Raw genomic sequence first — 26,989 nt, forward strand, 5'->3', positions numbered from 1 at the left:
AAAGCAGTTTGCTTAAAACATTTCCTTTCTTTGTTTCTAAGTGGAATCTTTTCCTAATTTTAAAACATAGAAAAACCTAGAAATGTGAAAGCATTAGAAAGCAAAAATGTCTTTGTGATGCCTTTTTAAAACAAGAGTTTTAAACAGTGAAAGTGTGTAACAGCAGCATAAGTGTGAATTAAAATGCTCAAAATTGATGGTAAAGAATTAGGTAAGTAAGAATTTCAGAATAAAATAACAATTATGATAAATTTAAAATTCAACATATGTAAATAAAGAATAACCAACTATGAAGCAAAAATTACAATTTTACTAAAAAATAAGTATGACGATTGGGGGAACCTATCAGAATATTTTTAATCAAATTGCTAGATTTATAATGTCCTTTTAAAAATAGATCCTCAAAGCCTCGCCTTCTTATCTTCTTAGATTTGAATTAAACTAAAGTCTGAGAGTAATTTGTAGTAATTGTTTGGAGTTATTTTTTTAAAAATAAGAAAAAATCATTTTCTGCTATTTAAAAAACATTTAAAAGATTATTTTAAATGTGTACCTGTGTGAAATGTTCTGAGAACCTTAGAAACTATTGAAAATTGTTTTCTTCACTGTTTATCAGAAAGCTGAAAACTTTGTTAGTGAAATAAATTTTAAAACCTAAGCCTAAAAATATTTTGCTCTGTGGACTTTCTTGGGCAACTTAAATTTCTTACAGACTTAATAACACTTCAAAAGTTTTTCATAAAATAAAGACAACATTTCACCAACAAAGTTACGAAATGCTTTTAGGTATATAGTGACTGATTAAAGGAACTTTTCTTTCTCATTTATTACCAATTGATTTTTCTGAAGGAGAAATGAAACCTGTTAGTGTTATTTTCTGGAGTAGAAGTTGTCTTTAGTATTAGAAAGTATTTTGAGAGTGCAGGAGGCATCTTTTCTTTAAGGCATCAGAATCCTATGTAGCTTGTAACAGGTGATAGAATTAGTCTTGAACTCTGCCTTTTTTGAGAGTGAGAGTCTCATTTTTAGACATCAGTTATTAAGTATCTAAATTATTGTCTGAAACCATTAGTAGAGTTGCACATGTACATTTCGATTATTTATGATTTCATATCTTTTAGTCTCTGAATATAAAAATACTCATCCTCAGAATAAATGATACAGCTAAAGGGCTGCCATCTTACTTTTTAAAAAAATTACATTCCTTTCATCAATAGTTTAAATATTAGACTTTTTAAGTTATATCTTTGGAGAGCATTAGACTAGAAATCAATTAGAGAATGAGGAATTTAGCCCTTTGGCTAAAAAGTAAAATTAGAAAATGTCAGTTTTGTTCCCTTGAAGATACATTAGTAAACGTTGATTGAATTGTTCTTGATCAGGAAATTTTAAGAAATCAAACCTAGAAACAAGTAGTTCAAGTGTACAGGTTCAGCATAGCACCAGTTGAACTTTAGTCTGCTTGATTTTTCCCAATAACTTAATTTTATTTTCTTGTATTAATGCTAGAATTATGTAGAGGCAACTTTGCTTTTCAGCATACCCTAAAAGATTTATAATAAGTAGGTTTTATTTTTATCAACTTCGGGCAATGAAGTGAAAATACTGTTTTATATAGGAGTGTGTTTCCTTTATTAGGTTGCTTTTTGCATTTCCTAAATATAATTCTTTTAAAGTCTTCCATTTCAAAGAAATTAGCTTCATTACTTTAAAACTAAATTTGTTATAAATTTGCAGTTTATGCGAGATTTGTCAATTTCTATATTTGGACAAGCCTTATTATAATCTTAAAAATAAATATTAAATATTACTAACATATCTGATTATACGCTACATCCCAAACATGAATTTGCTTTCCTTGTACCTTTACAATTGTTTTCTAAATAAATCTAAGAAAATCTTTTTCATATGTTTAGGAAATTTGTTATTGTCTGAAGTAGCAATTGAGTAAAATTTCAGTCTAGTTTGTTTCTCTTCTAATATTAGTAGTATTTTATTTGAAAAATCACTACTCAAATGCATAGGATTGCAGTATTAAAACAAAACTAGACATAAAATAAAACAGGTTAATTATACCAACAGTATAGAAGCAGCCTTACTACTTCTTATTTGAAAGAGTTTGAAATGTTTCAAAGAAGGAAAATGTCTGATTATAGAGCACACCAAATGGGTTAGTGACATTTTATGCTTTTCTTTTTCTTTCTTCATAAAACTTGAGCATTGTCAGAGCTACTGTCATGCAAATAATTGATTTAGCTCCGCCGGTGTAAAGTGCATATATCAGGTTTAGCTTTAAATGTGTTTTGCTTCATTTTATTTCTAACAAAAGATTTAAGAAAAAACATATTCTTCCGAAATAATTTGGCATACATCACATTTAAAAATATATTCTGCATAAAATATATTACCATAATTGTTTGCCCAAGCTGAAATGAAAATAAACTATCAAGTAATATATATAATTACACATAAAATAAGGCTTTAAATATTTAACTGAGTATCTTGATTTACTACTGAACCACATGGAATTTTAATCAATGAGTTGTTTTTGTATCTGAATCTATTTTTAAGCCTAGAAGTTTGTAAACAAAATGAATACATATAAAAATTTGTTGGTCTGAAAAAGTTCCTCAACATCTTTTCTTTGACAATTAATAAAAATATTTCTTTTTCAAATAGCCAAAATTACTTGGAAGGTTTTGGTGTAGTCAATTATTCTAGGTATTTTTCAAAGAAAAATGATGATAAAGGGGGTAGTACTCAGGTAACCATATATTGTATTTGAATTTTTCAATCATTAAGTATTTAATACTTACAGTGATACTTTAGGGTTTCTTAAATGTACTATTATAGATTTTTTATTAAAATCCCTTCTTTGGGGGTATTATAACATTATCCAGACACTTATTTTAAAACTCTTAACTTTGTAACTACTTTTTATTTTTTAAGCCTACTCCTGTTCCCATGATCAGGCTATTCTTAAATTCTTGTCTTGGAGCACTTTTAATAATAGTTTGGGTTATATTTTTAAATATATACTAGAGAGGCAATTGCTCAACTTAAACATTGGGTCTGATGTGATGCTTTAATTTAATCATACTCAGTTCATCTTTTATGGGTGAATGCAGGAAGAGGAAGAGAAAGCAGTTTGTTATGAGAGAAGTGCAATTGATCCCATTCAGAGGCTGACTCATAATAGCTTTTCTACAATGCATGATACCTCTGCCAGAATTAAAAAGAATTTCTTAATTAAAACCAAAACACCCGTGTGTCTAAGAACTTTTTTTCTAATCAGATTTCAGGCACACATACTTGTGTGCTTCCATTGGCCATCCCAAGTGTTGTTGCTATTTGGCTCTGTTTTGTTCTCAGTGCTGCCACCCCGTGTTTGGCAGCGCCTCTACTACATGCACTTATTTTCTGTGCTTTATTATCAAGCGATAACATCCCAGACCACTCCTGGAAAGTGAACATATGTATTGAGATTAACATAAAGGGTTTTGTGGTATACTGTGTTTCTGTGTTTAATGCTATACTAAACCTGTATTTTTAAAAGTTACGCAGTTCAGAAGTATGGTATTCAACTGCCAAAAGTGAAATTTGGACATGTTTAAAGGTAAATACCTTTCTGTTTCATCTGTCATTTCACTAAAATAAAGTAGAATTGGACTAGTTTTTTTTTTTTCACTCTAACTTGAAATTGATCAAATAAGGAAGCAGAGGTTCTGATCCTTTATTAAGATGAGAGCTATAGTACAAGATTTTTTTAATATAGCCAAGTTTTAGTTAAAAGTTCTTTCTCGTGAAAACAAAACCAAAAATGAGCACAAAAAAAGAACTGTTTCTGCTTAAAAGAAAGAGAAACTTAACTTGATTGGTTAAATTATTCCCTGAATCACTAGCCAACATGACTTTTAAATTATATCACCCAAAATATTTTGAGTATTAATACTGTGCTCCAGCCATGAAATACTTTGCCTGGATCACAATCTTTGCTTTTACCTATATTATCTCATTTTGTTTTCATAGCAGTCAGTAAGCTAGGAAGTGTAGACAGAATGCCTATGCAAGAAACATTAATGATTTCTGAAATTGAAATTGTTATTTATTGTAAGTCTTTAGAACTGATGGTCCATAGAAGCTAATTATTATAAATTATTTGTTAGTATAAACCTTAAATTATGTGCATGTTTAGGTTATTATACTTATAATAAATTTGTTACAGAAATAAATTTTTCAATCATATTTTATATTGAATAAGTAACTCAAGTTAGGAAGTACTGTATGTCTACTTATTTTTAAGCTATACATAAGGAATTTGGGGAAATTTACAAACTTTCTAAGTTAAAAGAAGTTTTTAAAGATATAAATCTAAACCTTTGTTTTATCTCAGATAGGCACAGTTTTATTAATTTTTGCTTTAAAACAAGCTAATGGAAAGTCATCTGATCGTAGAATAATGAATCAGCATTTCTTTCTGAATTTTTGAATGGTTTTAGTTCAATTAACAGTGTAATTCTATATGGTAACAATTGAAAATATTGCTTAGTTGGTTTAATTTTAGGTGTTAGACTTCTAAGAAAAATACTGTTGATCTTCCCACCTAGCTGAGTTGAAAGAATTCAATACAGAACACAGTATTGTCCCTCTGACTATAAAATTCCAAGTTTGAGATCTCCAGTTTTGTTTTTCATATAATTCTCTCCATAGGTTTGGGAGGTTAGGGATTTCTCTCTTCCTTTATGTGTCCCCCACAACACATACAAATACCACTTTCAAATAAAAAAAAAAGATTAACATGGGAAATATGATTAAATATTGAATCAGGATAGGAAATGCTCCTATTTCTCAACTAGAGAAAGAAAAAAAACTTTAAAATTGCTTCATTTCATTCTTTGTTCTCTTTAGTAACCTTAAGGTAAAACTGGATCTGCTATTTTTTTTCCCCCAGAGACAGATTTATTTAGGAAAGCAGGTACACTTTCAAGGGATAATATGGGCCATCTCTAGAGAGAGACACAGTCTGCTAAACTTATTTTGATAAATAAAACGAGTTGTGAAGACTTGTCCAAAATCACAAGATTTTTACACTGTGATTTAAAATATAAATACAGATGTAAGTTTCTTGCCTTTGCCCAACTCCGAGACTCTATGCTGCTACTTAGAATGATTAGTCATCTTTATCAACCATTGATATCTTCTACAGTGAGAGAATGTGATTTATTTTTGTTTTGCATCCCATTTATTAAAATTTTATTCTTGTGCTGAGTAGGAACCAGAAGTGGTGAGAGTGCCCTGTGCCAATCTTAAGGTACTTGTTATTTGCCTTCTACTTTTTCCTTTTTAAAATGCCTTTTTTTATGATGAACTAATGTACAGAAGATCACAAAGCAGCATATTAAGAATGCCTAATGAATGATGCAGAGTGAAAACAATAGGTATTGAAGGGAGGGAGAGGTAGAATTTGATAGGGGTTTTAAAGAAGGCATGAGTGAGAAATAGGAAGAAGAAGAGAGGATGACATTCAGGTGAAAGAAATGGCTTCAGGAGAGGTTTAGAGGACAAAATGTCCCTTTTTTCCACGCCCACCAAGACCAGTATACTGGAGAGGATGTCTTGTGAGGCAACAGTGCAAGGGAAGTCCATAGAAAGGTGTGCTGAGGCTTGACCACCATCTAGAGGAGTTTGTACTTTGTACTGTAGAAAGCATTGAGCAGGGAGGATGGGTTATGAAAATTAAGTTGACTCAAAAATCCAGAATAAATTGAGGCCTAGGATATGAGACTAGAGTTACAGAAATCTTATTAGCACACTCCACTTTGAAGTGGGGATCCCCTGGCATGCAGAGGACTCAAGTCTTTATCGTTGGTCCATTCTCATCAAGGTCTAGAGATTTATTTTCAAGTGCCTCTTTGCTATAGTTCTATGGATGGCTTTCAGCATTCCTAAAACTTGCAATTCAGACTCGAATAATGGTATTAGTGGCCCTAGGACTCTTTGAGGCTTCCAGTAAGAGGGAGGGACTTTTCTCCATTTAGTTGGAATTTTAATTGTAGGTTTAATACTTTTGTTGTAGAGATGCTATTGGAGTGGACACATAGAGGAAGAAGTAAATTAGACTCAGAGGAGGTGGCCCTAGAGTAGGAGATGAGAAGGATGAAAGGCCCAGTTTGCATAGCGCATGTGGAGTTCTGTCCTGCAGCTGAGTTATCAAGGTTACAGGAGGGAACAGAAAGATGGCAGAGAAGGCTGCAAAGCGAGGAGACTAGAGCCAGGATGTATCAGGACGAATACAACACTGGAGAGTATTTAATCTGTAGAGAGAGGGACCCACTGAGATTCAAGCTAGGTCTGTAGTGATGCAACATCTCTCTTACCTGTGTCTCAATTCTCAGTTCTTTTGCTCATTACTGGTAATACCAATTCTCCACATTTAACCTTCTCCTGAAACTCCCTTTCCCCGACACTTTCACCGGATATCTTGCCTAGTTCCAGAGAAGACTAGGTCAGTCAATGCAACTCCCCACCCAGCTCTTCTTTGTCTTTGAATTATTCTGTGGTGGTGCCCAGCCCTTCTTTGCAGCCCCAGGAACAGTGGTCTCATTGCGGCAGTTGTACTGTGTATGGCATGTGCTGGGGTTGCCGGAGTCCTCCAGCCACACATGGTCCTTGTGTATCATTCACCCATTCCATCCTGGAATTTGCCATATCTTCCTCTCTACCTGCAAAGTATGCTTAACTTTCCCTGTCAAAAACCAAAGTGAAACCCAGGATCTTTGCTTTTGTCCTGCCCCCTCCTCAAATATCCTTCTTCTCACTGAAGCCAAACTATCTGAAAACATGATCTGTGTGTACTGTTTCCTTCATCTCCCCATACTCTAACCATCTTCCCATCATTTTAAGCCTGCAAGTGAAGGAAATACCCATCAGTAGCCCCCAGGCATCAAATCTCATGGCATCTTTAACATAGTACCTCCATGTGGCTGTTCTACAAACTCTTGGCTCTTGCTCTTCTACCTCATGTTCACTGGTACTTCCTTTGCAATTTCCTTCTTCCACGTCTTCTTAATCATCAACATGTTGGCATTTCTCAGGATTTGCAGGGTTTTTGCCTCCACTTTCCAAAGCATTGGCTCCCTGTTCTGTGATTTGCAACTTCCTGCAATAAAAGCCTCTATCTCTGCCTTTCTTAATCCTCCATTCCTCTTTTTCTCTTTACATCACAATCGCTCTATGTACAAGAACACCTTTCCTCCCTTCTCTGAGGCATTCAACAGACTCTTCAAAGTGCCTACCACAAGTCGGTACTAAGCCCTATCCCCCCTCACTGAGAAAAGGTGGCAGTCAGCAGTGTCCCTTGATTGTGCAGGTGGTAGAAAGACAGTAAGACAAGGGTGAAGAGTGTTGGGGGCTTGGGGAAAAGGGACCCTTAGGAACAGTGTACAGGAAGGACCTCCTGATAAAGGGACCTTTGTATAGAAGCCTGAATGATGAGAAGGAGCAAAATCTCAGGAAAAAATCTGGAGGGATGCTTCCAGACAGCAGCCCTGGTATGGTATAAGTGGACTTGGCACCCTGGAGACAGTGTGAGACAGGGAACTAGCCAGAGAACTCCCATGCAGGATGTCCTGTATTCTGTATGGGAACTGTCAGCCCAGAGTTCAGTGGTGCTCCAGAGCAGAGCATGGGATGCTTTTTGCAGTCTGGTTGTCATCTCTGTCCTCATCCTCATCCTGCTGTCTTCTGTTTGTGTCTATCAGACCCAGGCACCATGAAGGCATCCCCTGTGGGCATAGCACCCTTGAAAGCAGCTTCCTGAGACTAACCTCTCACACTTGGTTCCCTCACCTTCTTTCACATCTCACCTTTAGGAGGCCTGGCCTGCTCCCTCAGTCCAGGAGAAAAAGACATAACACATAGAGAGGCCAGGATACATACTCAGTTCATACCCATAGAGGAGAAAAAGATGCACATTGACTCTGGGTCTGTCTTTCTCCTATTCAGAAGGTCTCTGAAAGAGAAAACACATCTGGTCAAAGGGAAGAGAATGACACATATTCAGAAGGTGGAAGGTGGGCAAGACAGGCACATTCCAGGATGGGCAGGTCAGAGAGTTATGCTCACACCAGGATATGAGGGGAGACACATTCATTCCTGCTGGTCGGGGGAAGAGAAACACTGACTAGGCCAACTAGGAGGTTGAGAGATACTCATCCCAGAAGGACCTGGACACGTGCAGAATCTAGACATGGGAAGGAGACACACCCCCAGAGTTGGAGGAAAGAAACACAGACATGCCCTCAGCAAGAGAGAGAGACTCCCGGAGGGAAAGAAGGACCCAAATGCATCAGTGTGGTGGGGCCCAGGAGATACAGACATACACAGTCCAAGAGAAGAGGAGGGGAGCTTGCACACACATGCCAGGGAATGAGGACAGCTGCACATACCCCAAGGTGGGAAAGCAAGTCAACAGGTAAGAGCAATTCAGAAGGAAGTTGGCATGCAGGTGCATGCACACACATACACATACATGCATTTAGATGAGGGGATAGAAATTCATGGAGAAAGATGCACATGCATGTACACACGCCAGCAGGGGAAAGAGGCAGACACAGAAGGCAGACCTACCCCCCTCACAGAGGAGAGGAATGGACCAAGCATAGGATAGTATACACCAGTCAGTGAGAGGAGATGCATGGAGAGAGGCACATACAGCTCATCTGTGACTTTGGTACTTGCACCACTGCCCCAGTGAGTTGGGAATGGGAGAGGCTGGCAGTGCTGTTCAGCTCCTGGGAATGATGTGTCCTCACACCCTACTTTGTTTTCCATAGAAGGACAGCCCATAAATGGAAGTCAGCACTATGCTTCTGAAGGCACCTCCAGTTTGCCCTTGTCCAGTCACAGATCTCCAAACAGAAGGTCATACCACATTCCTGCTACCCTAAGTGTAGTAGTAATGTAGGTGCCATACATTCATCTGGAAGATTTTTTTCCTCGGAATTTAAAGTGCTTGTGAACCACATCCACCTTGCAAGTAGACAGTAAATAGATTTCCTGTGATTCAGCCAGCACAGTAGGTTATTACTGGAAACACTAAGACTTCCAATCCACCTTGCCTTTGACTCCCCAGAATCCTGCTTGAAATTGTTTTTTTTTTACCCCCACATTTCTCCCAACAGCATCTTTTCAGGCCAACTCGTAGTGCTTTGTGCTCCCAGAGTCCTCCTGGAGTACCTGTTTGATAGCAATGAGCCTGCCTTACCTTAAAACAAAGGTGTATTGGGAATTGATCTTTATCTCTTTATCACCTTCACCTGCACACCATCAGCATTCAGGAATTTTTGCAAGACTAAAGCAGAGACTGCTCAATTGGTTTTGGGGTTGAGCTGGCTCCCTCCTGGCTTGCACTATGTCCCATTCCCCACAGGAAACCAGGTCTTGCAGGCTTCCTACCTATTTGGAGCTGGACTAAATTGGTTCAGGCAGGGCAACCTGCTCAGCACTGGCTGCAGCTGCTCAATGTGCACTTCTCGAGTGTGTCTGCCCATCTGCAGCCTTCACCAGGCCCTGAGACTGGCTCCATCACCTTGCCTCAGCCTCCCTGTCTGGTCCAAGGAGGCTAGTTGACTTCTGTGAAGAGAAGAGGTTAGGTGAGCTAGGGAGTTACCTCCCTTCTCTAGAACAGTAGTATTACCTGACATGATGAAGTCCTTGTTCCATGTTCACTGCTCAGGGTACCTACACGTAGTGATGCCTTTAAATCCTTCTAGTAGCGCCCTAAAATCCTAAAACAGGTACTGTGTTCAACTTCCATTTGTACTCTAGCCACTGTCTTTTTTGGCTATAGAGAAGCTCTGTTCATCTTCCCAAGGATCATTATCTCTTTCCTTGTCCCATTGAATATGGAATCGTGTTCAGCCCCACTGGCTTCCTCTCTTCAGCCAGTGACAGTGTTCAAGATTCTTAGACCATAATGGTTCACAACCTTTGCTTTGCGATCTCCATCTGGTGTTTCTCCTACAGGCCATCACATCCTGGTCTCCTTTCCCAAACCACACCAATTCAGGTTCCCACCTCACCACTCCACTGCAGGAGTTTTGGCCCAGATCCCATTTGGCAGAGGCCTCTTGTTAGGTGTGCACACACACGTGTCCACACATGCATGCATGCACTCAAACACCACTGCCAAGTTCAGTGAATGCTTTCTCTGATATTCAGTCTGCCTACTCCAGGAATCAGGTCCCTTCCCTACAGTGTACCCATTGCTTACACAAGCCATCCTACAGCTTGGGACAGCTCCTTATCTTGTACATTTATTTATTTCCACCCTTACTAGAATTAAAAATCGCCCAGTCATTGTATGCTAAATGATTGCTTGACAGCCAAAGTTAAATGCCCTCTCCAAGAATATTTATTGCTAAAAAACTAATTTATATATTGAAAGTTCATGACTACTAAAATTACTTGTTCCTTGGACATCAGTCTCGAACTTAAAGAAATCAGTATTTGGTTTTGGTAGAGCAGAAAATCACTTACTTGGCCTGTGACCTTTGTGCCAAGATCGAAGTTTCAAAAATGATCTTGTATATTCCATAGTTTCCAGAATATGTACCATACCCTGTATGTAAATCATTTCTGTCTTTGTCTGTCAGCCAGTTTTTATCAAGCACCTACTGAGTTTGTAATTCAGTTCTACATACTAGGTTTATCTTAAAATGGCATGCTGCCATTAGAGATCATTTTTAACTTTCATTATATAATTTAAAGTTACACAGAAGTAGGGAGAACAGGAGAGTGAATCCTCATACCCCTACCCAGTTTTGACATTTATCAGCTTAGCAGTAGTCTTGTTCTAACCAGGCCCTACCCATGTGCATCCCCTCTCCTACGAACTTTCAAATTTATTACTATTTATTTTTTTGGTGATACTGGGGATTAAACCCACGGGCACTCTACCACTGAGCTAGATCTCCAGACCTTTTTATTTTTTAATTTGAGACAGACTTGCTAAAGTTGCCAAGGCTGGCCTTGACCTTTTGATCCCCCTGCCTCGTCTTCAGTCTCTGGGATTATAGGAATTGGCCACCGTGCTTGGTCTGTGGACCATTATGATGTAAAGTTATATCATGCAGTTTTTAGTATTTCCAAAATGTACGAACTCTTTTTAAAAGGTATAATCACAACACAATTTTTACATCCTCAAAAAATATTAAGTTCTTGATATCATTAGATATCTACTTAGTGTTCACATCACCATAGTTGTCTTTTTAAAAGTTTTTTTTTTTTTAACCAATTTGCATGGTTCAGATCCAGTAAGGCTCATCGATAGATTTAGTTGATTTTTACCCCACAGATTACCCTTTTGCTTCCCCCTCCCCTGCTTAAAATTTGTTGAAGGACCGGCCATTTGACTGAGTGGTAGAGTACTTTCCTAACATGTGTGAGGTCTTGAGTTCCATTCCTAGCACTGCCAAAAAAAAAAAAAAAAAAAAAGTCAAAGAAATGCTTGTTTTGTTTTGTTTGTTCTTGTTTTTATCCTGTAGCAGTTGCTACAAGTTTGGATTTTGCTTATTGTATCTTTGTTGTATTTTTGACATACTCCAATAACCTCTGTATGTTCTATTAAGATTCAGGCTCTACTTTTTGCTTCCAAATACAGTCTTCCAGAATGAAGAGTTAAAAAGATCGAATATCAATGAAGTAAATACTGAATTAAGTGTCATGAGCAATTGGGATAATATAGCACATACATAGCAAAAATACTTATATGATATCTCATTTCCCATGCAGTATTTGTGTTCCCATCACAAAACATATTAAATTCTAATGGATATTTCCTTCTGTTTTATCCTTTCTTTAAAACTGAATAAACCAGGCGTCATGGCGCTCGCCTGTAATCCCAGCAGTTTAGGAGTTCTGAGGCAGGAAGCTCTTGAATTCAAAACCAGTGTCAGCAACTCAGTGAGACCCTTTCTCTAGATAAAACACAAAATAGACTGGGAATGTGGCTCAGTGGTCAAGTGCCCCTGAGTTAAATACCCAGTATACTGGGTTTGATTCCCAGCACTGCAAAAAATAAATAAATAAATAAATACCCAGTATTCCCACCCCCCAAAAAATAAACTGAATGGAATTTTCTTTGTTTTGTATCCTATTTGTTAAAACATAGCATTGTATAAAGGTTATTTCCCATGTACTTAGATGTTATTTCTTTGGATTCTTCACAAGTTAGATCTTTTGTGAATAAGTCATTAGCCATGTCATTTGTTTCTAGTCTTTAAACAATGCAGTGATGAACCACCTTGTACATGAATCTTTATGTGCATCTCAGATTATTTTCTTCAGTTAAATTCTTATCTGTAAAATGAGTGGACATAAAGATAAAATGCCCAGTTCTTCTTTGGCATGCCAATTGTATGGCTAAACTGACTCTAGAAAAGACTTCTAGTCACTGGTAGTATATAGGAGTGTCCATTTCTTAACCTTTCCCTATGTGAGCCACAATCACTTAAACATTGTCATTGTCTATACTTTTTTATTTCTTTTACATGTATTTATCTTTTTAGTTTTGCCTTCTTAGTAGTCATCTCTTGCTACCATCATTACAATTGCCTTTAATCTAGAGTTACTAGTCGTTCCTATATAAAAAAAAATTCCAGTAATAGAACTTAACAATGTTCCTGGAAAGACTGGTATTAGGAGTTAATGGTATGTGCTTCAGTACTGAATGCATGAAGTGTGTGAATTTGTAACATCTACTTTGGCTCATCAGAGCCTGTGTTCCTCCTTTCTGTTAGCCCCACTATGTTTTAAATCAACGATGTTGCTGTTGTATATTAGTACCACAAGTTTATGTTAAAGGGAGGACACCTGCCAACCAAATTACTCAGAATATGCAAAACAGATTAGTTAAGGGAGAAATTATTCACATTACCCAACAATTTACTTTAAAAAAATTAAGGATTCAAATTAGCACTTCAATTATCTGAAGGATGTCAGTTGAGATATCCAAAGTATTAGGACCATTCAGAAGTCAATCAAGATGCTCTGAAATAATAGGAGTACAAACTAAAAATACCTCACATTCACATAATACTTTGCAGTGTACCATCATTGCTTGGCCCTGCTTCAAACCCTGTGAATTTGAATCCTAAAATGATCCTTGCTGTCCACAGCTTCATATTTCTTTACCTTTGCTCCAGCTGACTCCTGCATCTCTCTCACCAGAATTTATGCTCTCACTTCCTCCTTTTCTCTGCAGATTCCCTCTGGTCTCACTTGCTCCCTGCCACCAAGCTGGCTCTGGCACAGTCCACTCCATCACCACTCTCTATACCTGCCTTTACTCTTCCCCATCCCAGAAGAATTCTTTCCTCCGGCCTTCCTCCGGTCTTTGCACTGGTGGTATACCTTCAACCTCAGGGATCCAGTCTGGTTCCCCTGAAACAGTTCTTTCCAAGATTACCGAAAGCTTATGTGTAACTAAATGTAAAGGAAGGGTCTAGCCTATCTTGACTGCTGTTCCCCTGAAACTTCCTCTTCTTTTTGCTTCTGTGACAGGACACCTTCTTGGGTTTTCTTCCTGCTCAATGGCCTTTCCACCTTTCTACTAGGCTCCCTCTTCCATGCATTCTGAGTGGTAATGTTCCTCCTTTCCTCATCTTCAGGCTCCCTCCCCATACTCCTGTGGTGTTCTCTATCTCTGCCACCAACTCCCTTCCACTCTAGTGTTCAGCTGATCTTTAAAACTTTCACTGGAGAGTTAAATAAGATGCTATTCAAGGTCTACACAATATGGCTCTTACTTATCATTAGTAAAATTCTTACTGAGTGCAGCTCACTGTGGTATGTGCTTTATACACGATTTAATTAGTTGTGTACAACAACTTGGTAGGATTTGATTGCCCTACTTTATAACTAAGGAAACTGAAGTATAAAAAAAGGTAAGTTATTTATTCAAGACCACATAACTCATCCATGTGACTCTGAAATCCCCAGACTAGATTGCTTTCGTAAACACAGCAGAGCTTAACCTATTCCTTCTATTGTTGAAGCCAGTGGTCCTATCACAGCCACTGCCCCCAGCTAGGCTTTTCTACAGCCTCATGCCCACTCCTTTCATAAAATACCATGGCTCCAATCAAAGGAGGCTAAACCATCCCTACCTGGTGTGCACACCTCCCAGGCCCTGCCCTTCTCTGCTTCTCCCGCTCTCTGGGACATACTGCCTGCCCCTCCAACCTCACCGGCACAGCCCCACATATTACCTCCTACTCAGTTCATTTGGCTCTTCCTTCTCAAACACCCTTCTGCAAAGCTTGGAAGAATCTTTTCTTTCTGTGAATTTTCATTGTACCTAATCTTTATTTATTCTGTGGCATTTTCTACCTTCTATTTCATGTTATCAGTAATTACCAATTGTAAACATCCTTTTGGGATATTTCCCCTAAGGAATTGCAAGCTACTTTTTGTAGAACTGCTCACCGATTAATATTTGTGTTCTTCATGACATCTTGATGATTAAATTAAATGATAGAGATTTTTTACCTGTAAGTCTGTTCTTGCAGTTCATTCCTGGCACCTCTCTGTACAGGTAGAGGGACTGTCTGGTCTGTTGAGGAAGACGAACTTTCTAGATCTGACCACAAGATGGCACAGTGATTGCAGCATCTGGTATCTGTTGAGGGTGAGCCAAACCAAGAAAACGATGTGGTCTTGACTGGTGTATATTCAAGGGAAATCCAAGAGAATTTTCAAACTTAAGCATCTGTCAGTAGAGAAACTCTTTTCTTCCATGGATTCAGTTGACCAGCAGGATGGAAATCCCCCTTCTTCTTTTTTTTCTTCTATTTATGCAAAAAATATTTGAGTACCTTCATGAGCTTCCTTCCACACTGTATTAGGCATACAGAAATGGGCAATAAAAGGCAAGATAGTGCTCTGATGAACTTGTATTCTGCAACCTCCATCAAAAACCAAGTGAAGATACTACAGACAGAACCAAGAGTTTCTATGCTATTTCTTGTTACTTCTGAAGTCAAGCCTAGATCAATCCATAGTTTTATGTTATCCAAATGAGTTTGGCTTCAATAAGCAAAAATCCCACCAGTCAGCATATATCAGTGACTAATTTTGTTTCAGCCATGTTTATATGGTCTTCTATCCTGCTTCCCATTTATGCAGTTAATCAAGAATTGACTGTTCTCTTCTCAGTATGTCCGGTATTGCACAGGTAAATATATGGGAAGGTACATACTCAGATATATCTATCATTCATTCCTTTATGATTAATGCCAGTAAAGTTGTTTAAAGCAAAGGAAAATAAGTCCAACATTGCAACAGGTTCCTTGAGATAAATTTGACATGCACTGTGTTGGTGCTAAATGTTTGACAAGTTGAACCTAATGTAAATTTACTCAGTTAAAATTACATCTGCCTTTGAAACATCTCCCAGGAGTAAACAAGAATGTAAAAATAATAGAAGTATAATGTTTTAGTCAGCTATTTCACTGCTGTGACTGCATAATCTGACCAAAACAATGTTTTTTTATTCATTGTACACATATGGGGTACAACTTCTCATTTCTCTGGTTGTACACAAAGTAGAGTCACACCATTTGTGTAATCATACATGTACATGGGGTAATGATGTTTGTCTCATTCCATTATCTTTCCTTCCCCCACCCCTCCCCACCCCTCATTTCCCTCTATACAATCCATTCTTCTTCCATTCTTCCCTGACCCCCTCCCCCTGCCATTATGTCATACTCCACTTATCATTAGTTTTTTGGGATTGGCTTGTTTCACTTAGCATGATATTCTCCATCTCCATCCATTTACCTGCAAATGCCATAATTTTACTCTTCTTTATGGCTGAGTAATATTCCATTGAGTATGTATACCACAGTTTCTTTATCCATTCATCTATTGAAGGGCATCTAGGTTGGTTCCACAGTCTACCTATTGTGAATTGAGCTGCTATAAATGTTGACATGGCTGTGTCACTGTAGTATGCTGATTTTAAGTCCTTTAGGTATAGGCCAAGGAGTGGGATAGCTGGGTCAAATGGTGGTTCCATTCCAAGTTTTCTGAGGAATCTCCATACTGCTTTCCAGAGTGGCTACACCAATTGACAATCCCACCAGCAATGTATGGGTGTACCTTTTTCCACACATCCTTGCCAACAACTATTGTTGCTTATATTCTTGATAATAGCCATTCTAATTGTGGTGATATGAAATCTTAAGGTCGTTTTGTTTTGCATTTCTCTTATTACTAGAGATTGAACATTTTTTCTTGTATCTGTTGACTACTTGTAAATCTTCTGTGAAGTGTCTGCCCAGTTCCTTAGTCCACTTATTGATTGGGTTATTTGTATTACTGGTGTAAAGTTTTTTGAGTTCTTTATAAATTCTGGAGATTAGTACTCTATCTGAAGTGCATATGGTAAAGATTTTCTCCTACTCTGTAGGCTTTCTCTTCACATTGTCAATTGTTTCCTTTGCTGAGAAAAAGCTTTTTAGTTTTAATCTATCCCATTTATTGATTCCTGCTTTTATTTCTTGTGCTTTGGAAGTGTTGTTAAGGAAGTCTTGACCAGAACAGTTTGAAAGGAGGAAAAGTTTGAGGGCTCACAGTTTCAGAGGTCTCAATCCATAGACACCAAGCTCCATTCCTCCAGGCTTAAGGTGAGACAGGACATCATGGCAGAGGAGAGTGGCAGAGGGAAGCAGAGAGTCTTCACTCTCCAGATACAAAATATATCCCCCAAAGCAACGCCCCAATTCCAGTCTCCTCCAGCCACACCCTACTTCTTCAGTTACCATTCAGTTAATCCCTATCAGGATTAAATCACTGATTGGGTTAAGATTTACAACCCAATCATTTCTCCTCTGAACCTTCTTGCACTGTCTCACTCTTGAGCTTTTGGGGGACACCTCATATCCAGACCATAATATATAGTAATATAGAAACATAAACATCAGGTATCACACATTGTTTTAAAACTATGAGAAATTACTACCTAGCAGAACAGACTTCTTTGTGATAGGAGTCTAGCCAAATACTCCCCCCACACCCCAGTTTTGGACCTGGCCTCTTCCCTGTGCCTTCCCTCCATACCTAATCCCTCCACCATCCTGATTCTACAAGATGGGATTCTCTTCCATCCTTGCTTCCGTTTCAGGAGGATGAAGACGGGATTTATTTGAGAGGTTATGTAAAAAAGAAATTCCCATGTTGTGGAATTCACAGTGTGGAATTTTGGTTACTATGTGTTTCCATAGAGTAGGGTTTTTTTCCTTATATACAGTAGTTTTCTCTGATTTTTTTGGAATTACAATATTTTCACAATTGTAAGTTCATTATAATCTTTCACTAACCATAGTTAAGCCCACAAGCAGAGGGTTAGTGCATCTTTTGACTAATCACATAGTCATGGACTAATGGACTAATCACATTTTACCAAAATTACCATTCAGTTTAACTCAAAAAATTACTGCCAGCTCCACATGAATTGGTTTTGTTTGAGCTGTGATTTGGGTCTGTCTATGACCATGACTATCATTAAACTTGAGATGTACCCTGCCTATGTCACAGAAATGAGAAGATCAAAAAGTATGCATTTCACCACATAATCACTTTAAAGGTGAGGTGGTCTCTGATTTGTCTTTCCTTTGACTAAGATTCTGTGCCTGGGGTGGGGGAAACAGCTTCTTATTTTCTAAGTCCACATTAGAGCATTTTGGAGCAGCACTTATTTCTGAGTAACAGTGAACATAAAACTTTGCATTTTAAGCCTTCAGAACCATACTAAAGACTTTATAATACATCACTTTGTTTTCATGATACTGCACCGTAAGTATTCCCATCCTTCAGAGGAAAATGCTGAAGAGAGATTTAGTAAGTTGTCCAGAATTAAACTGATTGTGAGGGTCAGACAGGAGTTAGACCCAGTTCTGATTCTCAAAAGCCAACCTGCCTCTCCACTACTGTTCCTCTTCACTGCTTATTCTTTGCATCTGGGCAAAAATGTTTTGAGAACTTCTTTGAGTCAGTTTTAAAGGAGTGGTTTAAAGATGATTTCTAGAACTATACTGCCTGAGATTATGAAAAGATCTCTCTATAACATGTCCCTGTGTCGCAGTAGAGAAAGGTCCTAAAGTGTGAGGCAGACTGAGGAATTGTTAGGCAGTGGAGAAGGGGCTGTCCAAAGTCCTAGGCTGATGCTTCAAGAGAGAGGAACCCAGTGCTTCACACTGATAATTTGAACCCCTTTTGTTAATTATCTATTCTGCATAGGCCTAAGTGACTTTATAATTTAGGAAACTCAGTTTCTTTTTAAAAAATGCTAACCTAAATAGAATTTGAAAGATCACCACTAATTCTGTTTCAGAAAACAACAGAGGCCACAAAGATTGGATATGTTCTAAATAATCTGAAAATAGAGCCAGTAGTATGGGAGTAGAAGGAGCAAGTTGTACATGGACCTACATTTAGGACAATTTATAAATTATCAGAATAATTTTGGAAGTTCCAACTCCTAGTAACATGATTCCTTCATCCATCTCCAGTTTGTGTCTCTTAAACTTCGCTCCAAAAATAGTGAATCTCCTGAAACTTCCCAGACCCATCATCATATAATTTGTGACTTCCCTACTTGGAATACCTGCCCGCACTTAACTGGTGCTTATTCTTTTATCTCGGTTCCAGAGTTGACTTTACTTATTTTATTAATCAAATGCAGGCCTCCTAATTAGCATGGTGCTTCTTGCTTACTAAGCTACTACTAATGAATATGGAGATGATTCTCAACTTACATTGGGGTTACATTCCAATAAACCCATCATAAGTTAAAAATACTGTAAGTTGAAAATGCAGTTAATACACCTAACCTGTGGAACATCTTAGCTTAACCTGTCCTACTTTAAATGTGCTTAACACAAAGTCAATTTTATATTAAAGCATTGAATATTTTGTATAATTTATTGAATACTGCACAGAAAGTGAAAATAGAAGAGCCTGTGGGTTGCTTTCACAATGTTGCAAAGTAAAGAAATCATAAATTGAACCACTGTAAGTAAAGGACCATCTATATTTAAAGGGACTGTATAAAGGTTGAATGTAGACATTTCAGTGGATACTTCCTTTGGTATTTCATAAATGAAACTTATCCCAGAACTATTTATCTGTAGATCTTAGTTCCAGTTAGAGAGTATTCCTGGAGCCTTTAAATCATGTAGTGTGATATGCCAGTTCATAAGCAACAGGTGAACTGCACTGGCTTCCTCCAAGTTCAACAGCTGAGAATGTGGCCCTAAAAACTGCCTAGATATGTATCCTTCCTAGTAAGGATTGAAGATTACTCATATTTAAGCCGCTATTCCTCACATTCCCCGCCCCACCTCTGAATGGGAAAGGAGAGATTTTGATCTTTTCCAGTCATTGCCCTTATGAAGGATTTTAGTTTAATAGTTTACAGTTTTCTTTTTGTATTTCAGTAAATTCCTATGAAGATATTTCTCATCCTCATGAATTTTGTTTTTTCCAGTATGAAAACCTTGCCACTTTGTTTTCAACAGGTTTATTGAGGTATAATTAACATTTTATAAATTGTACTTATGTGAAGTAGACACTGTACCCACTTGGGCCATACATATACATCCCTGAAACCATCACCACAGTCAACATAGTGAGCATATCCATCATTCCGAAGAGTTTACTCATGACCTTTTTTGAATGGTCCTTCCCTGTCCTAGCTCTTGTCTCACCTCCTGTCCCCAGATAACCACAGATCTACTTCCTTTCACTATAGTATATTTTGCATGTCCTAGACATTTGTAAAAATGGAATCATACATTATCTATTCTTTCTCACCCGGCTTCTTTCATTAAGCATAATTATTTTGAGATTTATCCATGTTACTGCATGTATCACTCGTCCATTCCTTTTTATTGTTCATTTAGTAGCCCATTTAAATTTACTACAACTTGCTTATCTTTTCACACATTGATGGACATTTGGATCTTATCTAGTTTTGACTTTCACAAACAAAACTGACTTCATATACAAATCTTTGTGAAGATGTATGTTTTCATAGCTCTTGAGTAAATACACGGACATGAAATGACTGTGTTATATGATAGGCTTATGTTAAACTTTTTTAAGAAACCACCAAACTGTTTTCCAAAGGAATGATACCATTGTTACCATCAGTGATGGATAGAAATTCCACTTCCTTCCATGTCACCAGGACTTGATACAGTCAGGTGTTCAGTCTTTTTAATTTTGGTCATTCGAGTGAGTAGATAGCATCATCTCATTGTGAGTTTTGTAATTTTGTTTATTTGTTTAAGTCAGATGGATAATGTGCCTGCCAGCAGTGTAATAAGGTTTGAGACCGGCACATCTCACACAAAGGCATGAAAACCCAGTCATGCTCATGAACCACAAAAGAATTTCATTGTGATATTAATTTGCATTTTCCTAATGACCAGTGATGATACACATTTTTTCATGTGCTTTTTGCCATCCATATGTATTCATGGGTGAAATGTCTATTCAATTGTCTATTTAAATTGAGTTGTTTGTTTTCTTACTATTGAGTTTTGGATGTTCTTTATATATTCTGGACATGGGTTCTTCATCAGATGTATGCTTTGTAAAGGTTTTGTTGTAGTCTTCTAGTGGCTTGTCTTTGCGTTCTTTTAACAGGGTCTTTTGAAGAATAGTATTAAATTTTGATGAAATCCAGTTTATTAATTTTTTAACTTATGGGTTGTACTTTTGATGTTTTAACCAAAGAATTTTTGACCGATTGTCCCAGAGATTTTCCACTGTGTTCTTCTAGAAAGTATGTAGTTTGGGTTTTATATATAAGTCTGTAATGATGTAGAATTGAGTTTTTTATATGGTGTGAGATATGGTTCCAAACTCATTTTCTTGCTATATGTACAACAAACTTTTCCAGCAACATTTTTAAAAACATTTTTGATAAAATAATTTTTTTTTTTTTTTTTGTGGTGCTGGAAATCGAATCCAGGGCTTGTGCTTGCAGGACAAGCACTTTACTGACTGAACTATCTCCCAGCCCCTAAAATAATTTTTTAATTATAAAAGTAAGGCATTTTTAAAATACAGAAAAATGTAAAGCCTGTATCTTGCCTGTCTTATATTTGTAACTTGCTTATATACATTTAAGGGTAACTACAGTGGGAAGAAGGCTAGCATATGTCACAAAATTAGGATCGTAAAGTGTATGCACTTAATGCTGTGTCCTACTTTTTTTGAAATTTTAATATTATATGTTTTCCCATGTTAAATATTATTTACTATTCTTTAACTGCTCTTCCCCATGTAACTAAATAATCAAAACTGCATGGTTTTTAGTAGCTACATAGTTGTTCTATCATATATATATATTTTACCCCTTTATTAGATATTATTAATTTTATTCTTAAAATTTGAACACCTTTGTTTTTAAATCTATTCTAATTTTTTTGCTTTAATTTTTAGAAATGGATTATCAAGTCAATGTATATGAACTTACACAGTGGTTTTTAACTGCCCCGCTTCTTTACCTTGAGTACACGAGTGCAAGATGCCCAGACCATTGGGACTTCAGTGCACTTCACTCATTTGAATCCTTACAAAGTCTATAAACTACACTGAACTGCACTGCAGCCAGACAGTCATCTTAGAGTCTACAATAATATGCAGTTCTAACCACTGAGTTCTTCTGGCTGTTAGGCCCACACCAACCACACACACACACATATTTTTTTTCTTTGGGGAAGGGCCTTTTTCTTTTTTCTTTCTTCCTTTTTTCTTCTTTTTTTGGAGGAGGGGAGTGCAGGGATTTAACCCCAGGGTGATTTACCACTGAGCTGTATCCTTAATCCTTTTTTTATTTTTTTATTTTGACTCAGGGTCTCACTAACTTGCTTAGGACCTCTCTAAATTGCTGGCCTGGAACTCGTGATCCTCCTGCCTCAGCCTCCTAAGTCTCTGGGATTATAGGCATGCACCATGCGCCCTGCTGGGGAAGGGTCATCTTAATTTTACCTTCTTCAGTGCAAAAACCATCCAAAATCCATGGAATTCTTTTCTTTTTCTAACCTTCTATGGTACTTGTGTAGACCATATAATATTGTTTTTAACTGTTGATTTATCACCCTAGTCATCACCAATACCATTTGTTTTAACAGTTGTATTTCTTAACTTGACCAAAAATGCATACTCTGCAACCACAGCTAACTTTCCCACTCTTAAAGAACAGGGAACATGTCTGTTAATAGCCATGGTGATCATATCTGTAATGTAAGTGTTAGGTGTTGGTAATACTTACTATATCAGTGTCCCATATTTATCTTAATAGTGGTACTGCATATTATTGAGCATCAGCTCTGGCTTAGAGACAGGAAGCAATTCTGCATAGAACTTCTGGCATCCTTTTCTGTCTTGATTATGCTCCTAAATGTTGGTCTTCAAAATATGCACCAACAGAAGGACATAGAAGGTAACATTACCCAAAAACACTGGTTACTTGAGAAAACATTTTTGTTTTTCTTTGTATATTGTAGATGGACCTGCCCCTGAGACTTCACTTGGAAACACATAAAATTCGCATCATAAAGACAAATTAAGGATCTTAGAAATTGTCCCCAGTTCCTTATTCTGCTTCCACCTTAGGGCACTCAGTTGTTTGTATCTTTTGCATGAACAGAGAAATCAAGGAAGGAACTGATGGGGCAGGATTTCTCCTTGGCCATTGCTCAGAACAAGCTAGACACCACAGAAGATTTTTCCAAAAACTGTTCTGAAAACTCTCCCAGAGAAGATAGTGGATGGTTTTAGAATAAAAAGAAAATAAGCAACCAACTTGAGAAATGGCAGTAAACTTGGAATAATATTGCACTGAATAAAAATATGAGTAATGTAAATGTGATTTGGGGGATATATATATAATATATATAGAGAGAGAGAGTGATTTGTTGGCTTTTCATTTTTCAGTGTACTATAAATATTTTGCTTATTTCACATTTGTTTCTAACAGGATTTAAGAAAGATTTTTTTTTTCAGTAAAGGACAAAGAAAATGTGATAATGTATAAAAACAAGTTTGTTCATATGCCATTAACCAAATTGGGCCTGACTTTTTGAATTTCAAACTAACTCTTCTTTTCTTTTTAGGTTGCCTCTTGGTGCTGCCTTGGCGGTATTTGGCACCCAGAATGCTTCATTCTGTGACGGTCTATTAATAAGATTGCCTTGCTAGAGTTTGGAGCAGGGCTTCAGGTAGGTGGCTTTTATCATTATATGGCATGACTTTCAAAGTGATCAGTTATTCCAGTTCCTAAATAATGTAAGATATAATATTACAAGCTTTGAAAAGCATGCCACATAATAAGCATGCCACTTACAATTTTAGGATCCACCAGTGTATATTGTAATCAGCATGACTTCAGTAATAGTTACAGTCTAATGGAAGGCAACAAACAGTCTTCTTTCTGCATAAAATATGTAGCTGCTGTAAAAGCTTGTTTGTTCATCTTCACCAGAAATCCCCCAGATGAACTCTTAATTGAATCTTCTTTCTCTGAATCTTGCTCAGAGTGGCAGAGTATCCCATGTTGTCACTATATGTCTGTCCACTGGGGAGGATCTGATTAACTATTGTCAGGTGGAGAAAGGGGATTAGATCTGCTTCCTGCAATGGGGCAGATGCTTGAGTAAGGCTAGGGTTGTTGGGAAGAGGACACACACAGGCATCTAGATTTCCCAGTCTGTAAAGATGTGACTCAATAGCACAGAATCAAAGTGTAGTATTTGGGAATACTACATACGTGGATTTGGCACCAGGTAAGTCTGTCAGCAGGACCTCAAACAGAGGATTTGGGTTTAGAGGCCAGGACCCCCAGGATGGAGAGACTAGGGAAAAACAAAAGTGACTGTTCCACATATCAAGGAATGGGCTCAAGCTCTTAAACTCTCCATTGATGGCAAATGGGCCCCCACCCTGGGGTAAGGAGGACTTGGGCTGAGAGCCAGGTAGTCCCTCACAGAACATGTAAACAGAGATTCACAATCAAATTAAAGGTACATAAATTAATTTGGCTAAAATTTTCTAATAAGCAAAACATTCTGTGGAGATTAAGCATTAAAATCAAGTTAGCTTAAATTTTTAGCTATCTACATACTGTAAATATTTTAAATAAAAACATTAATGTTTTTTAGTGTTATGAGTTATAGATTTTCTTTACTTTTGTACTTCGTTATAGCTTTTAAACAGTTTTTCATGAAGCTACTTTTTACTAGCTATAAAAAGGGAAAAAAAGTTACTTTTACTGAGATAAATTCCATTTACTCAGGTTTTCTGTTTTCTTTCTTCTGTATATAACCAGTCAAAATTTTTCTCTTACATTTTAATTTCACAACAACATCTTCTCTAAAGATTTAGAACTTTACTTTGTTATTTTTTCCTTCCCCTAGAACTTCATTGTCTATTTCCAAACAGTAAATCATGGTCAATAATGCTTAAGAAATTATTGGAACAGTATATTTGAAGGCAGAAGTGTTCTGAAAATGCTAGTCCACTAAGTGCTGGCCAGGTTTGTCTCCTTGCCCATTTAGCCTCTGAGTAACATGTGCCTGAGTCCCCCTAGCTTTCAAGGACTGCCAAAGCAGAGAATGCTTGTCACCAACACAGAAGCAGTACAGACTGCCAGGTGGTTCTCACCCCTTTTCCAGAGCACACTAACCATTTAATTCTATTGGATTTTTCTTTGAGCTTGCTTTATAACTGATGTGAGATTTCAGGAGCCCTGAAATACATTTTATCTGCTTGCTTTGATTCTTGAAATTTCCTGAAACAGACTACAATTTTATTCAGCAAATATTTATCAAATGTCTTTTACATGCCAGGACACTAGACAGCTTCTGGGGTTACAAAGATGAATAATAGCCTTTTTGTAGATGAGTTTATGGTCACCAGAGGAGAGACAGGTCATTTCAGAAGAGCCTTCCCCATACTGGGATTAAAAGATTCTGAAAGGAAAGATTTTCAAGTTCATTCTAACACAAGTGGAATTGATCACGGAATATAAATATCAAATCTCTTTTAATTGTGCCTGCAAGGAGAGGTACCAGGGTCCTCTGGAGACCGAGGAAGTAGTGGCCATCTTTGGCTTGACAGTTTTGCCTATTTACCTTCAGGTATGTGGGAATAAATAGAAGTGATTGTTTCCAGAAGTGATTTTATCCTGGACAGCCACAGGTACAGTTTAGAAGAGGTTGATGGCAAGTGCAGAGACTTACCTGGGTGTGGATTCTGTTTTCATTACATTTTTAGTGCTACTCGAACATCCAGCATATAACATTAGACAACATATATACCTCCTTGAATAGCACAAGCCCATATTTAAAGTGTATATTGTTTTGAGATGGCTTAAAACTAATTCTCCACATGAGCTTTTGTAACTAAGTAACACTTTATTTCCTTAGCACTTCTCTTACATTGTCTGATTTCTTCTACCTTTTCATTTGAATTTGCAGACAGATTCAGTGTGTTTGAGAGTTCAAACATTAAATCTGCATTATTCTGTATGTATGATTTTAATAGCATTAGGCAGTTAACCATACAAGAATGGTTTTTAGGGTACTTCAGTGTGAACATTTTTATAGTTGGTGTCAAACATTTTTGTTGTACCCCCAGAAACTTCAGGGAAGTTAGTGGTAGTAAGATAAGTGTATCACAATTTGTGATATATGACCTGTGGTCTGCCTATATCATAGAAATAGCTGGATTATGAATATTTTGGAAATGTTTTTAAAAATTTTTAAAGCCCAGAAAATTCTTTAAAGTATTGTTTAAACAATCTTACTTTTATTGTTGCACTTTTTTGCTCTCTCAGGTATCATTGCTTCCCTTTTGCACAATTCCTTCTATTTGCAAATCCTAATTTCCTTATGAGAAAAAAATGAAAATACCTCAATCTATCCTGTTTTTATTTTTTTTATTTTGATAAGAACATAAAATCATAGGGAACCCACCCACACATACATAACAGTTAAAATGAAATGGTAGCTTCTAAGTTATAGATCAGTAGAGGGAGCTTTTTAAAAAACAGAACCTTTTTAATTCAACATGGCATTTTCATTCCGTAATATAAAAAAAAAAGAAAAATATTTCTGAATGAAAACATAATATTTGTTTCATTATTACACCTTCCTCAGGTGTCTATTCATTCAGTGGATATCCAGAGAACACATGGCCTCAACAGAAACTCCTATTTAGATAAATAAGAGAAGTTATGTTGGGATTTCTTGGAACTTTGGAATGTCAACTTTGAAATTCGTTGATTTTTTTTTTCTGTTGGTTCTTAAAAACAAATAGATTGGCAGTTTTCCTTCACTGTTAGTTTTTATTATTTTCATATTAAATGTAAGATATTTCTAAATATTAGTAGGCTAATTTCTTCTTAATTCTTTCTTTTTAAATTCCAAAAAGACTTAGAACTGCATTTTATTGAGTTGCTCAAAATAATTTCAAAAATATCAAATGCACTAATTTGTAAGATATTCTTATTTTTTATTTATTTTAGCTAACTGTATAGAAAAATAAGTACTATAGTTTTCTATATTCTGGTTAGGACATGAGGTCTTTGAGGACCTACTGTAACTCAGGTGAGTTAGATTCACATCTTCACTCTTTCCTGCTTCACGGGTACTCTGGTTCCTTTCTGTTCTCTGTAGGGATCACCAACCTCATCCAAGTGTCACACCATCTCACCTGCTCTGTGCCAGGCACCAATACAGCCAGCAAGTTTTTATTGGGAAATTTATAGTAGGAATGGGGGCTTCAATTAATGTTAACTACTCATGCCATTTGATTCCTTAGTGATAAAAATCATCCAGAGCATGCTTGTTTTCTGAAGCAAAATAAGTATTTCGAACAGCTTTTTTGTTATTATAATTGCTATTATTTTAGT

General features: G+C 36.9%; 1 protein-coding gene and 1 non-coding gene across 4 annotated transcripts in view; one reads left to right on the forward strand and one right to left on the reverse strand.

Annotated features, from left to right (window-relative positions):
- The window catches only part of Plag1 (PLAG1 zinc finger), a 45,890-nt gene that overhangs the window by 5,545 nt on the left and 13,356 nt on the right, over window positions 1-26,989 (forward strand). For 2 of the 3 annotated variants that reach the window (XM_047522576.1, XM_047522596.1), the window contains exon 2: window positions 23,193-23,297. The exons of the other annotated variant lie outside the window; for it this stretch is intronic. The gene's annotated coding sequence lies outside the window, so the exon portion shown is untranslated. The remainder of the gene's footprint in view (window positions 1-23,192; window positions 23,298-26,989) is intronic. 3 annotated transcript variants of the gene reach the window in all.
- LOC124968817 (small nucleolar RNA U13) lies at window positions 20,356-20,460 on the reverse strand. Its single transcript, XR_007105853.1, has one exon. It is a non-coding gene; the product is annotated as a small nucleolar RNA U13 (small nucleolar RNA).

Source organism: Sciurus carolinensis, chromosome 1, assembly GCF_902686445.1.
Source record: "Sciurus carolinensis chromosome 1, mSciCar1.2, whole genome shotgun sequence".
Lineage (NCBI taxonomy): Eukaryota > Metazoa > Chordata > Mammalia > Rodentia > Sciuridae > Sciurus > Sciurus carolinensis.